The sequence below is a fragment of the Leptonychotes weddellii genome, chromosome 10 (genome assembly GCF_054177405.1).
Source record: "Leptonychotes weddellii isolate Sample4059 chromosome 10, ASM5417740v2, whole genome shotgun sequence".
In the NCBI taxonomy this organism is placed as follows: Eukaryota; Metazoa; Chordata; class Mammalia; order Carnivora; family Phocidae; genus Leptonychotes; species Leptonychotes weddellii.
The window spans coordinates 13376370-13389063 of record NC_138378.1 but is presented as its reverse complement, the minus strand read 5'-3'; positions in this window follow the sequence as shown (position 1 = coordinate 13389063).

Below are 12694 nucleotides of genomic sequence, written 5' to 3'. Positions count from 1 at the left end.
CAGAAAAAAGCAAATTTATAGAGACAGATTAGTGATTGCCAGGGGTTGGAACAATAGGGTATATGGTTTCTTTTGAGGGTGATGAAAATGTTCTGGAATTAGATAACTTTGTGAATATATTTTGTGAATATATTAAAAACCACTTTAAATTTGTGAATTTTAGAGTATGTAAATTATATCTCATTTAAGAAAAAAAAAAAACAGGGGCACCTGGGTGGCTCAGTTGGTTAAGCGACTGCCTTCGGCTCAGGTCATGATCCTGGAGTCCCGGGATCGAGTCCCGCATCGGGCTCCCTGTTCAGCAGGGAGTCTGCTTCTCCCTCTGACCCTCCCCCCTCTCATGCTCTATCTCATTCTCTCTCTCAAATAAATAAATAAAATCTTTAAAAAAAAAAAAACAGTGCAGGGATGCCTGGGTGGATCAGATGGTTAAGTGTCTGCCTTCAGCTCAGGTCATGATCCCAGGGTCCTGTGATCAAGTCCCAGATTGGTTCTCCCTCTGCCTGCCACTCCTCGTGCTTGTGCTCACTCTCTCTCTGACAAATGAATAAATAAAATCTAAAAAAAAAAAAAAAGTGCAGTGCTGGTACAGAAATAGAAAAACATTCATAGACACATCAAATAGAAAATCCAGAAATAGATCCAAGTATAATTGAGAACATGATGAAGTTAACATTCAAGTCAAGGGAAATTTGACATATTCTTCAATAAATGATAGGACAATTTGTTATTCATTTGATTTGATAGTCAAATTAGATCTCTAACCTGCATCACATACAAAAATAAATTTCAAATATATTAAGATTGTAAATATAAAAAAGTAAAATAAAATGATAAACTAATAGAAGAAAATATTTTTAAAAACATTTTTCTAGATTTGGGTTGATGGAGGACTTTCTAAGAAAACTCAGAAACCCCTAAATTTGTTTGTTTTGTTTTGTTTCTTTTGTTTAAGATTTTATTTATTTATCTGAGAGAAAGAGAGAGAGAGCACAAGCAGGTGGAGTGGCAGGCAGAGGAAGAGGGAGAAGCAGACTGAGCAGAGAGCCAGACATGGGGCTCGATCCCAGGACCCTGAGATCATGACCTGAGCTGAAGGCAGCCACTTAACTGACTGAGCCACCCAGGCACCCCCCTAAATTTGTTTGTTTATGAATGACAGACTTAATTATATAAATATTTAAAGTACTTGATTGAAGAAACCACAACAAAATAAGAGGGAAAATAATACCCTGGAAGAAAATATTTGCAAATGTAACTATTAAGACTCATAATTTATGAGGTACCTGGGTGGCTGAGTCAGTTAAGTGTCTGCCTTTGGCTCAGATCATGATCCCAGGGTCCTGGGACCAAGTCCCACATTGGGCTCCTTGCTCAGTGAGGAGCCTGCTTCTACCTCTCTCTCTGCTGCTCCCCCAGCTTGTTCTCTCTCTCTCTCTCTCACTCCCTATCAAATAAATAAATTTTTAAAAATAAAATAAAATAATTCAAAAAGACTCATAATTTATAAAATATTCTTGTAAATCTGTAAGAAAAAAGATATCCCAACATAAAAATTACCAAAGTGTGAGAAAGAGGAAACTCAAAATGTCAATAATTAATCTCATCCCCATTAGCAGCCAGGGAAATCTAAATTAAAACAACAATGGCCTGCTATTTTCGCTCATTAGATTTACCAAAAAATAAGTGTTATCAAGTTTGTGGTGAATTGGGTATTATCTACTAAATTTCTAAATGTATATGCTTTTGACCCAGAAGCCCACCTCTAAAAATTTATGCCATAGAAATAATTATACATAAAGACCCATGTATAAGAATATTCATTACAGTATTATTTATAATTAAATATCAAAAACAACCCAACTGGCCATTAATGCAAAAAAAGTGAAATAAGTTATGATACATTGATATAATCCATGTAGCTATTTAAGAGGCTCAGCAATATAATGTTAAGAGATAAAACCAAGTCCCAGGTCTAGCTGCATGGCATGATTTCAATTATGTCTTTGTTTTTTTAAAACTAATATAAAAGTTCTCTTAATGAAACACACTTAATGAATTAATTGGCACTCCATTTCCTATATGAAATATACTGATTTGTTCTACCCTTGGGAGACACGCATGGGTAGTAGATGGGTAAAACATAATTTGCCCTCAAAAAGATGATTCTAGCTTTTAAAGGAGCAAAGAATACTACTGATACTTAGAGATAGGTTTCTAAGCATATGGGAAAAAAACTGGAGATTGAGTGGACTGAGGAGAGAAGTAGCTCTTTCTCTAATTCAATAAAGAAAATGATGAGGATAGATATAGATGGCCTTCAACTTCATGATGGTTCAACTTAACGATATTTCAGCTTTCAATGGCCACCATTGTCCTCCCATAAAACCATTTTGCTTTCCACTCTCAGTACAGTATTCAATAAACTATATGAGATATTAAACACTTAATTATTTAAAAAGGCTTTGGCTTAGATGATTTTGCCCAACTGTAGGCTAATCTAAGTGTTCTGAGCACATTCAAGGTAGGCTAGGCTAAGCTATGACGTTTGGTAAGTTAGGTGTATTAAATGTAGTTTTGATCCACAATATTTTTGACTTACAATGGGTTTATTGGAACATAGTAAGTCCAGGAAGATCTGTACCTTTTCATTTTCTGTAATTTTTAAATATTTTTACCAGAACAGTTTAAAAGACACAGAAAAGTGTTGACCAGTGTTTGGTAGAACTTACAGTATAATCATCTCACCTATAAAGTCAGCATTTACTTCAATTTCATGCATGTTTATTAATGAATTCAGGCATTCTGCTGTATATTGAGTCAGTTTGAGTAATTTCATTTTGTGGAGATTTTTTATGCTTTTAACCATAAAAATGTACAAACTACTTCCCAGTAAATTTTTCATCTCCTCCATACTTGAGTTCTATCCTTTTCACATCCCTAGTATTGAAAATGCTCACTTCTCTGTCTTTCTTGGCCATTCTTGCCAAAGTTTTGTCTATTTTAATGATGCTTTTAAAGTGCAAATTTTTCATTTTATTTGACAATTGTATTGTTTCTTTTTTCTAACTCATTAATTTCAACTGTTACATTCATCAGTATCTTGTCTACTTTCTTTATATTTATTTTGCTGTTTTTGTTCCATTTTCTTAGGTTCAAGCCCACATTAACTTACTTTCAAATTTTTTAATTTATATATTAAAGCACTGATAATAATTTATTTACAACTGTTCATTATAGAAATGCTGATGCCCCGAACCAGGAGTAGTCATGAGCCCTAGATATGAAGAAGAGAAGGGGGAGGCTGAGGCTCACCAATAGAGCTGTGACAAACCATGAACATGCAATGCTACATGGTTGGGTACCCAAGCACTTAGTGTTCTGCTCACCAGGCTGATTCTGGACACACCAGAACGCTGCCCAGGCTTGGGTCCTGGGGGGATGAAATCAGAGAGATGGGTTCAACTCCTCCCAAGAGAAGGAACTCCACCCTGAAGATATAATGTCAGCCCAGTCCAGGACTCTCCTATCTGCTGTCTGCAACACCATGAAGCCTGAATGGATCCTCTTTTCTTTGTGTTTCCTCATCTTGTCCATGCCCCTCCAGACACTTTCAGGCATCCTGTTTCCTGAACATCTCAGAAAAGAATTGTGTGAAAGCGGACATCTTGGAAGTAAGGCAAAATAGGAAGGGCAGCCCAGGGGAACACTGTGAAGGCAAAGGTGGTCTAGGCAGCCTGGGTGACAAGCAGAAATGAAGTCTTGCTTTTATCTCAAACCATACGGCTCTAAAGCATCTGATTCCAGAAGTCTCATTCAATTCCGTCTATGGATTGGAGAAGGAGGAAGACAGAAAATAGAATCAACTTAATTTTTTTCGAAGGGATTTCCGAGGAAGAGGAGTGGGGTTATGAAAACTGGATTAACGTCAGGAGGGTCCAGGAAACCCCTTTATTGGTGTGTGTGTAGGGTACGGTGGGGGGGCGGTAGGTGTGTGTGCGTATTAGATGAGCTTTAATTCTACTTAACACGTAGGTACAAGACCACTCTGACTCACCTCTACTTATCATGATGAATCCGTGTGAAATACTCGAGTAAACATGGCAAATTCCCAGTTGTGGGTAAGGGCTATAACTGGATTTGAGGAAGACTGACATTAACTCCTTCTTTGTCTCCAACGTGGCCATCATTGTTCCTGCTCTGACTACCCACCTCCATGGTCTCAGTGAGGCCAGGTGAGTCTGCATGGTAGGTAAAAAGGGGAGCTAGATGGGAGAGGACACAGACACTGGTGGAGGAAAGGAAGATGTCCTGCCAAATTAAGCATTTTAATCCTATCCTTCAGGAGCAGATGTAGATAGCCAAAGGCCTATTTAGCTTGTGTGTTTGCAGAGACTCTGGAGAAGTCAAAGTAAGGGCTCTGACCTATGGCCTTGGGGGAGCAGAAGACATGTTCACTTCCAATGCCATGGGAAAGCCTGTGGAGAGTTAGGAAATGGGTTATATTTAATATGAAATTCTGCAAGAGAAGGCAGAAGCCTCAGGTCTGTCTTGCTTTTAGCTCTAGGGTAGTTGAGCTACCTTATTGTCCTTCTCCAATTACTTATTTGAGTCCCTGACCCAGGCCAGAGTCTAAATCATTGCCCCATATTCTATATACAGTGAAATTTATGCTGAAGGAACTCTCCCAATGAAAAAGTATCAGGTAGATTCACATGGGCTGATGGCCATCAGTCATCTAAGTCCATGAGGAAAAGAATGCCCAGTTAGCAGTAGAAAAGAAAACCTGACTCCAGAATTCTCATGCCCAGAAATCTGCAACTATCCTCCAGTATTCGGCACCTGTAAGTCAATTTACACCAGATTCTACTACAACACCTTGACATTTCTGTGTGAGCCCTTCGTCTTCTCTGGCTGTGGAGGCAACAGAAACAACTTTAAACAAAAATATATCTGTGAAAAATATTGCATTCCTGAAAAGTAAGTCTCTCAGTTCCTTACCCCACCCAATGACATCAAATACTAGAAACGCTGTTTTTTTCAGGGAAAAGCAAATAAAAGGCCAGGGGAGACTGAGCAATGGAACAAGGGATTATACCTGGGTTGGGGACAATCTGTCATAGGCACAAATTTTAATGTCTCGGTCATTTAATCCAACAAAACTCTTTTGTAAATGTGAATATTAAAGCCAAGAGAGGCTAAAGACTTGCCAAGCTTATTCAGAAGTAGGACGTGGATCCACACCCCCTAGCTCTCCACCCAGCATCTCGCTACTACCATGATGGCCTCCAACTCTTATTGTTGCACAGTTAAAAGAGAAACAGTGAGAGTTGGTAGAATAGTTCAGTATCTATAGTGAATGGCTACACAACAGGTCAGGATCAAGAGCAGAGACCTCAATTTATTAATTTGTATATCCTTGGAGTATAGCACTATATTTACTCACTAAAATTTTATGGATGGATTATGGATCAGGATGGATATAGGAATTAAAAACAGCTCTGAAGTTCTTCTGAGATGTGAAGGACCCATGGATTCTACCAAAGACCATAACAATCACTACATTTATTTATTAACAGAGAAAGAGTTGGTGGAAAAAGCGATGCTTAACATGACAGAAGGAAGAAACAAGGAAAAAGGAATATTCTTTATGCAAAAGTATGCCAAAATTATTCTGAGTAAATAAATTGAACTATTACTGGAAGATTTTCAAATTCAGAATTCTTGTCTAATTTCCTTGCCCAGATTTGCCTTTCATACTGATTAGATATATAAAACTTCAACTGAAAAATTCCTGTATGTCAGACCTGGTCTAAATTCACTCATCTCTCCCATCCTAGATTCTTCCACTGTAAACCACAGGTAACCTCTCTGAAGGCCCAAACCATGTAATGAGTCAGTCTGTATAAAGGCAGTCACTGTTGATATCTCCTTGGTATGACCTGCCAAAACTGAGTTTGCTTCTGTATTTTGTCACTGATCCCAGTGGATTTACATTTAAGTGGCACCAAAATAATCATCATTAAATTATTTCATCTGCCCCAAATCAATGAGCATTCAACCCTCAACAATGCTCATATTCTAGGAAATATCTTCAGTGCCCCAGGTGCCAGCAATATAGAAATTGTGACTTTACACCTGGAAGCTGCAGATCTTGAACCAAGCTGAACTTCTATAGTCAGAGTATGGAGGGTCATTCCCCTTTGCCCTGACTGCCATATTCATATTCTCATCAAGGACCCAGCCTTACAAAGGAGTCCTGCAATATGAGCAGCCTAGACCAGTATTCTAAGGACCATAAACAGTCAGGGGCACTGTAGCCCAGGGTAAATCCATACATGGGCATTATAGGTCAATCCCAACAATGGCAACCCCCACCTCTGGACTTTGGGCAGAGTCTTGGAACCATCTTGGGAACTGGCAGAAAGCATAGGTTCAAGATGTCACCCTAGCCCTTCACCCAGGAATTGCTCCTGTGTAAAAAGGGGCAACTGAAAAAGGTAGCTTCTGGGTATTGAGCCAAAGTCTAGTATCCCAGGCCATTCTGAATCCACAGAAAACTTTTTCCTAGGCCTGGCATCATGGGTATAACCTATCTGGTGTCCATTCATGGATTCTGGAGATTTTCCTCCCTCTGACTATTGTGAAACACAGTGTTACATAAACAGGACTTGAGTGTAATTTCCTTGAAAACTCTTTCAGAACTATAGTCTAGTATTCCAAAGAATTACTATAAGTAAAATACTCTCTGAAAACAGTTATTACCCAAAGTCCATTTTAGCCTCGGAGTTTCAGATTTCTTCTGGGGGCTCAAGTAATTGTCCAAGTTTCGTTCTCGCTCAGTCCTAAATTTGCCTCTAAGAAGGTTTGTGTGTGCTGTCCATGGTGCTGAAGGAAGATGTTCGCAAGTGCCCATAAACATCAGTAAAATGGCACAGAGCCATACAATATTTGCAGCCTTTACAGAACTATATACCCAAGGAGTAACACAGAACATCAATCTACAAGAAACCCAAATGAGTTTCACATTAAATTCAAGTGAGATATTTTGAGGGGGTGATCACTGGTAAAAGGAGGACACAGATAACATAAAACAGGGTCTTGGGGTACACACCAAAGACAGACTAAAAGATTCCAGTGCTGAATCTGGTCTCTTCCCAAGGTTATATCTGATCACTAGAGAAACTCGAAGGGAAAAATTCCCTCATATATGGCAGAGAATTAAAAGTAGTTTAAGAATGATTTGGTTTCTCTTTCGAAAAGCTCCCAAAGAGAAGGAATTTGTGCAGCAGATCTTGGAATGTGGCACAAGTTTGACTGTCATTCAAGAGATACTCAGTGCTTGCGAAATCGGAACTTTTAGAAGTCTGCTACAGTGGGGGATGTGTCTGGCTTAAAGGTGCTCAGGTAGCAATGTGAGGTGGAATCCCAGGTGGCATAGCATTGTCTCAGGATCCGAGGGGTCACAAGAAGAACAGGTGGTGCCTGAGTGCAGCAGACTTCCCAGGCATAGGAGTGGGGAAGCCAGCTGAGAACAGCGAGTCTAGGTGCCAGCTTTCTGCTCTGTGTTGCCATAAACTGTGAACCACTGCACGGTCCTGCAATTGCTTTCCTGGGGTTCCAGCAAAAGGCAGAAGCATGGCGAGACACTCTCCCCCAACCCCTCCACCCCTGGAGGAACAGCACAGGTTCAAGCCTGGGAGTCCCTAAATTTTGGAGTTTGGAAACTCAGTTGCGTGCCTGAGATAAAAAGGCACAGTCACAGGCTGGGCGAACACAGAGTTCTGATGGAAACTGGGGAGACAAGAGTAGTTGATTGCTTTTCTGTGAGGGCTCACTGAAGAGTGTGGGTGCAAATTTTCAGCTCTGGGGCTAGAGCGTGGGTGCAACCATATTCACGTGCCCATCAGTACTGAAAGCTTTCAGAGAGCAAAACAGCGCCACTTAGTGGAGTCCGGAGCCCTGCCTCCCTGCACACTGGAGGCGCTTTTCCACTAGGGCAAGTCCACCCGAGAATCAGCATAGCAGACTCCTCCCCCAGAAGACCAGTACAAACAAATGGCTGGCACCAGGTTTACTGATCATAGAGGGCTGCAAAACTTCAGCTCCTGGGGAAAACAGTATATAGCATTCTTTGTATTTTTATTCTTTAGTCTTTTAGCATTATTTTTTCAGTTATTTTCTTATTTTTTCAATTTTTTTATTCTTCAATTTTTATTTATATATATATTTTATATATTTTTTAATTTTTGCTTCCTTTTATTGCATTTTATTTTGTTATATATAATAAAATAATTTATATATGTTATATATATGTATAGGTTTATATATATGTATGTTTTTCTTTCTTATTTTGGATCTAGTTTCTTTTACAAGCAGACCAAAACACACCCAGGATCTAGGGGGTTTTTTTCTTTTGTTGTTGTTGTTGTCATTGTTGTTGTTGTTTTTTTTTTTTAAAGATTTTATTTATTTATTTGAGAGAGAGAGAACGAGAGAGCACATGAGAGGGGGGAGGGTCAGAGGGAGAAGCAGGCTCCCCGCTGAGCAGGGAGCCCGATGCGGGACTCGATCCTGGGACTCCAGGATCATGACCTGAGCCGAAGGCAGTCGCTTAACCAACTGAGCCACCCAGGCGCCCGTCATTGTTGTTTTTGTTGCTTTTTTCTTTTTCGTTCTTTTTTTTCTGGACAAAATGAAGAGACAGAGAAATTCACCCCAAAAAAAAGAACAGAAGGTAGTACTCCCTGCCAAAGATTTAATCAATATGGATATAAATAAGATGTCTGAACTAGAATTTAAAATAATGTTTAAGAAGATACTAGCTGGGGACGCCTGGGTGGCTCAGTTGGGTAAGCCTCTGCCTTCGGCTCAGGTCATGATCTCAGGGTCCTGGGATTGAGTCCCGCATCGGGCTCCCTGCTCAGGAGGGAGCCTGCTTCTCCCTCTGCCTGCCGCTCCCCCCTGCTTGTGCTCTCTCTCTCTCTCTCTCTGATAAATAAATAAATAAAATCTTTAATAATAAAATAATAAAATAAATAAAAAGATACTAGCTGGACTTCAAAAAAAAAAAACATAGAAAGCACCAGAGAATCCCTTACTGTAGAGATAAAAGAACTAAAATCTAGTCAGGCCAAAATTAAAATGCTATTACCAAGATGCAGTCCCAAGTGGTGCCATAAAAACGAGGATGAATGAAGCAGAAGAGCAGATCCGTGATACAGAAGATAAAATTATGGAAAATAAGGAAGCTGAAAAGAAGAAGGAAAGAAAACTATGAGATCACAAAGATAGACCTAGGGAACTCAGCAATTCCATAAGGAGAAATAATATGCATATTATAAGAGTCTCAGAAGATAAAGAGCTGAGAAAAAGGGGCAGAAAGTTTATTTGAACAAATTATAACTTCCCTAATAAGGACAAGGAAACAGGCATTCAAGTCCAAGAAGCACAGAGAACTCCTCTCAAAATCAATAAAACTAGGTCAACACCTCAACATATTATAGTGAAACTTGCAAATTACAAAGATAAAGAGAAAATCCTGAAAGCAGTTCCAGACAAGAGGTTCTTAACATACAAGGGTAGACACATAAGGCTGGCAGCAGACCTGTTCAAAGAGACCCGGTAGGCCAGAAAGGACGGGCATGATATATTCAATGTGCTAAATGGGAAAAATATGCAACCAAGAATACTTTATCCAGCAAGGCTGTCATTCAGAATAGAAGACAAGATAAAGAGTTACAAAAGACAAATAAAAACTGAAGGAATTTGTAAAACACTAAACCAGCCCTGCAAGAAATATTAAAGGGGACCCCTTGTGTGGAAAGAGAGACTAAAAGTAACAAAGACCAGAAAGTAACAGAGACAATCTACAGAAACAGTGACTTTATAGGTAAAACAATGGCACTAAATTCATATCTTTCAATAATTACTCTAAATATTAATAGACTAAATGCTCCAAAAGACATAGGGTATCAGAATGGATGTAAAAAAAAAAAAAAAAAACCATCGATATGCTGCTTACAGAGACTCATTTTGGCCCCAAGACACTGCCAAATTGAAAGTGAGGGGTTGGGGAACCATTTATCATGCTAATGGACATCAAAAGAAGGCCAGAGTAGCCATACTTACATCAAACAAACTAGATTTTAAACCAAAGACTGTAATAAGAGATGAAGAAGGACACTATGTCATAATAAAGGGGCCTATCCAACAAGAAGATCTAACAATTGTAAAGATTTATGCTCCTAACTTGGGACGAGTTAAATATATAAATCAGTTAATAACAAACATAAAGAAACTCATTGATAATAATACAATAATAGTAGCAAGACTTTAGCACCCCACTCACAGCAATGGACAGATAGATCATCTAAGCAGAAAATCAACAAGGAAACAATGGCTTTGAATGACATACTGGACCAGATGGAATTAACAGACATATTCATAGCAGTTCATCCTAAAACAGCAGAATACGGACTCTTGTGAATACACATGGAACATTCTCTAGAATAGACCACATCAAGATCACATCAGGATCACATCAGGCCTCAACAAGTACAAAACGATTGAGATCATACCATGCATATTTTCAGACCACAATGCTATGAAGCTTGAAGTCAACCACAAGAAAAATTTGGAAAGACCACAAATACATGGAGGTTAAAGAACATCCTACTAAAGAATGAATGAGTCAATCAGGAAATTAAAGAAGAATTTTTTTTTAAGATTTTATTTATTTATTTGTCAGAGAGAGAGAGCACAGGCAGGAAGAGCTGCTGGCAGAGCAGGCATATCAGGCAGAGGGAGAAGCAGGCTCCCCACTGAGCAGGGAGCCCAATGAGGGGCTCAGTCCCAGGACCCTGAGATCATGACCTGAGCTGAAGGAAGACGCTTAACTGACTGAGCCACCCAGGCGTCCCAGGAAATTAAAGAAGAATTTTAAAAATACATGGAAGCAAATGAAAATGAAAACACAACAGTTCAAACTTTTGGGATGCAGCAAAGGCGGTTCTAAGAGGGAAGTATATAGCAATACAGGCCTTCCTCAAGAAGCAAGAAAAGTCTACACAACCTAACCTTACACCTAAAGGAGCTGGAAAAAGAACAGCAAATAAAGCCTAAATCCAGCAAGAGAAGAGAAATAATAAAGATTAGAGCAGAAATCAATGATACAGGAATCAAAAAAACAGTAGAACAGATCAACAAAACTAGGAGCTGCTTCTTTGAAAGAACTAACAAGATTGATAAACCCCTAGCCAAACTTATCAAAAAGAAAAGGGAAGGGACCCAAATAAATAAAATCATGAATGAAAGAGGAGAGATCAAAACCAACACCAAAGAAACACAAATAATTATAAGAGAGTACTATAAGCAATTATATGACAACAAAGTAGGCAATCTGGAAGAAATGGATAAATTCCTAGAAACATATAAACTACCAAAGCTGAAACAGGAAGAAATAGAAAACCTGAACAGACCCATAACCAGCAAAGTAATTGAATCGGTAATCAAAAATCTCCCAACAAACAAGAGTCCAGGGCCAGATGGCTTCCCAGGGGGAATTCTACCAAACATTTAAAGAAGAATTAATAAGTTTTCTTCTGAAACTGATAAAAAAATAGAAATGGAAGGAAAACTTCCAAACTCATTCTATGAGGCCAGCATTACCTTGATCCCCAAAACCAGACAAACACCCCACAAAAAGGGAGAATTCCAGACCAATATCCCTGATGAACATGGATGCAAAAATTCTCACCAAGATACTAGCTAATAGGATCCAAGAGTACATTAAAAAGGATTATTCACCAGGACCAAGTGGGATTTATTTCTGGGCTGCAGAGGTGGTTCAACATCCACAAATCAATCAATGTAATATGCCACATTAATAAAAGAAAGGACAAGAACTGTATGATCCTCTCAATAGATGCAGAAAAACCATTTGACAAAATACAGCATCCTTTCTTGATAAAAACCCTCCACAATGTAGAAATAGAGGGAACATACCTCAATATCATAGAAGCCATATACGAAAGATCCACAGCAAATATCATCCTCCACAAGGAAAAACTGAGAGCTTTTCCCCTAAGGTCGGGAACACAACAGGGTTGCCCACTCTCACCACTATTGTTCAATATAGTACTGGAAGTCTTAGCCTCAGCAATTAGACAACAACAAAAAAAGGCATCCAAATCAGATGAATTCAAACTCTCACTCTTTGCAGATGACATGATACTCCATGAAGAAAACCCAAAAGACTCCACCAAAAAATTCTAGAACTGATACAGGAATTCAGCAAAGTCACAGGATATAAAAAAATGCACAGAAGTCTGCTGCATTTCTATGCACTAACAATGCAGCAGAAGAAAAAGAAATCAAGGAGTTGATCCCATTTACAATTACACCAAAAACCATGAGATACCTAGAAATAAACCTAACCAAAGAGGTAAAGGATCTATACTCTGAAAACTACAGAACACTTAGGAAAGAAATTGAGGAAGACACAAAGAAATGGAAAAACATTCCATGCTCATGGACTGGAAGAACAAATATTATTAAAATGTCTATGCTACTACTGGGTATTTACCCCAAAGACACAGCTGTAGTGAAAAGAAGGGCCATATGCACCCCAATGTTCATAGCAGCAATGTCCACAATAGCCAAACTGTGGAAAGAGCCGAGATGCCCTTCAACA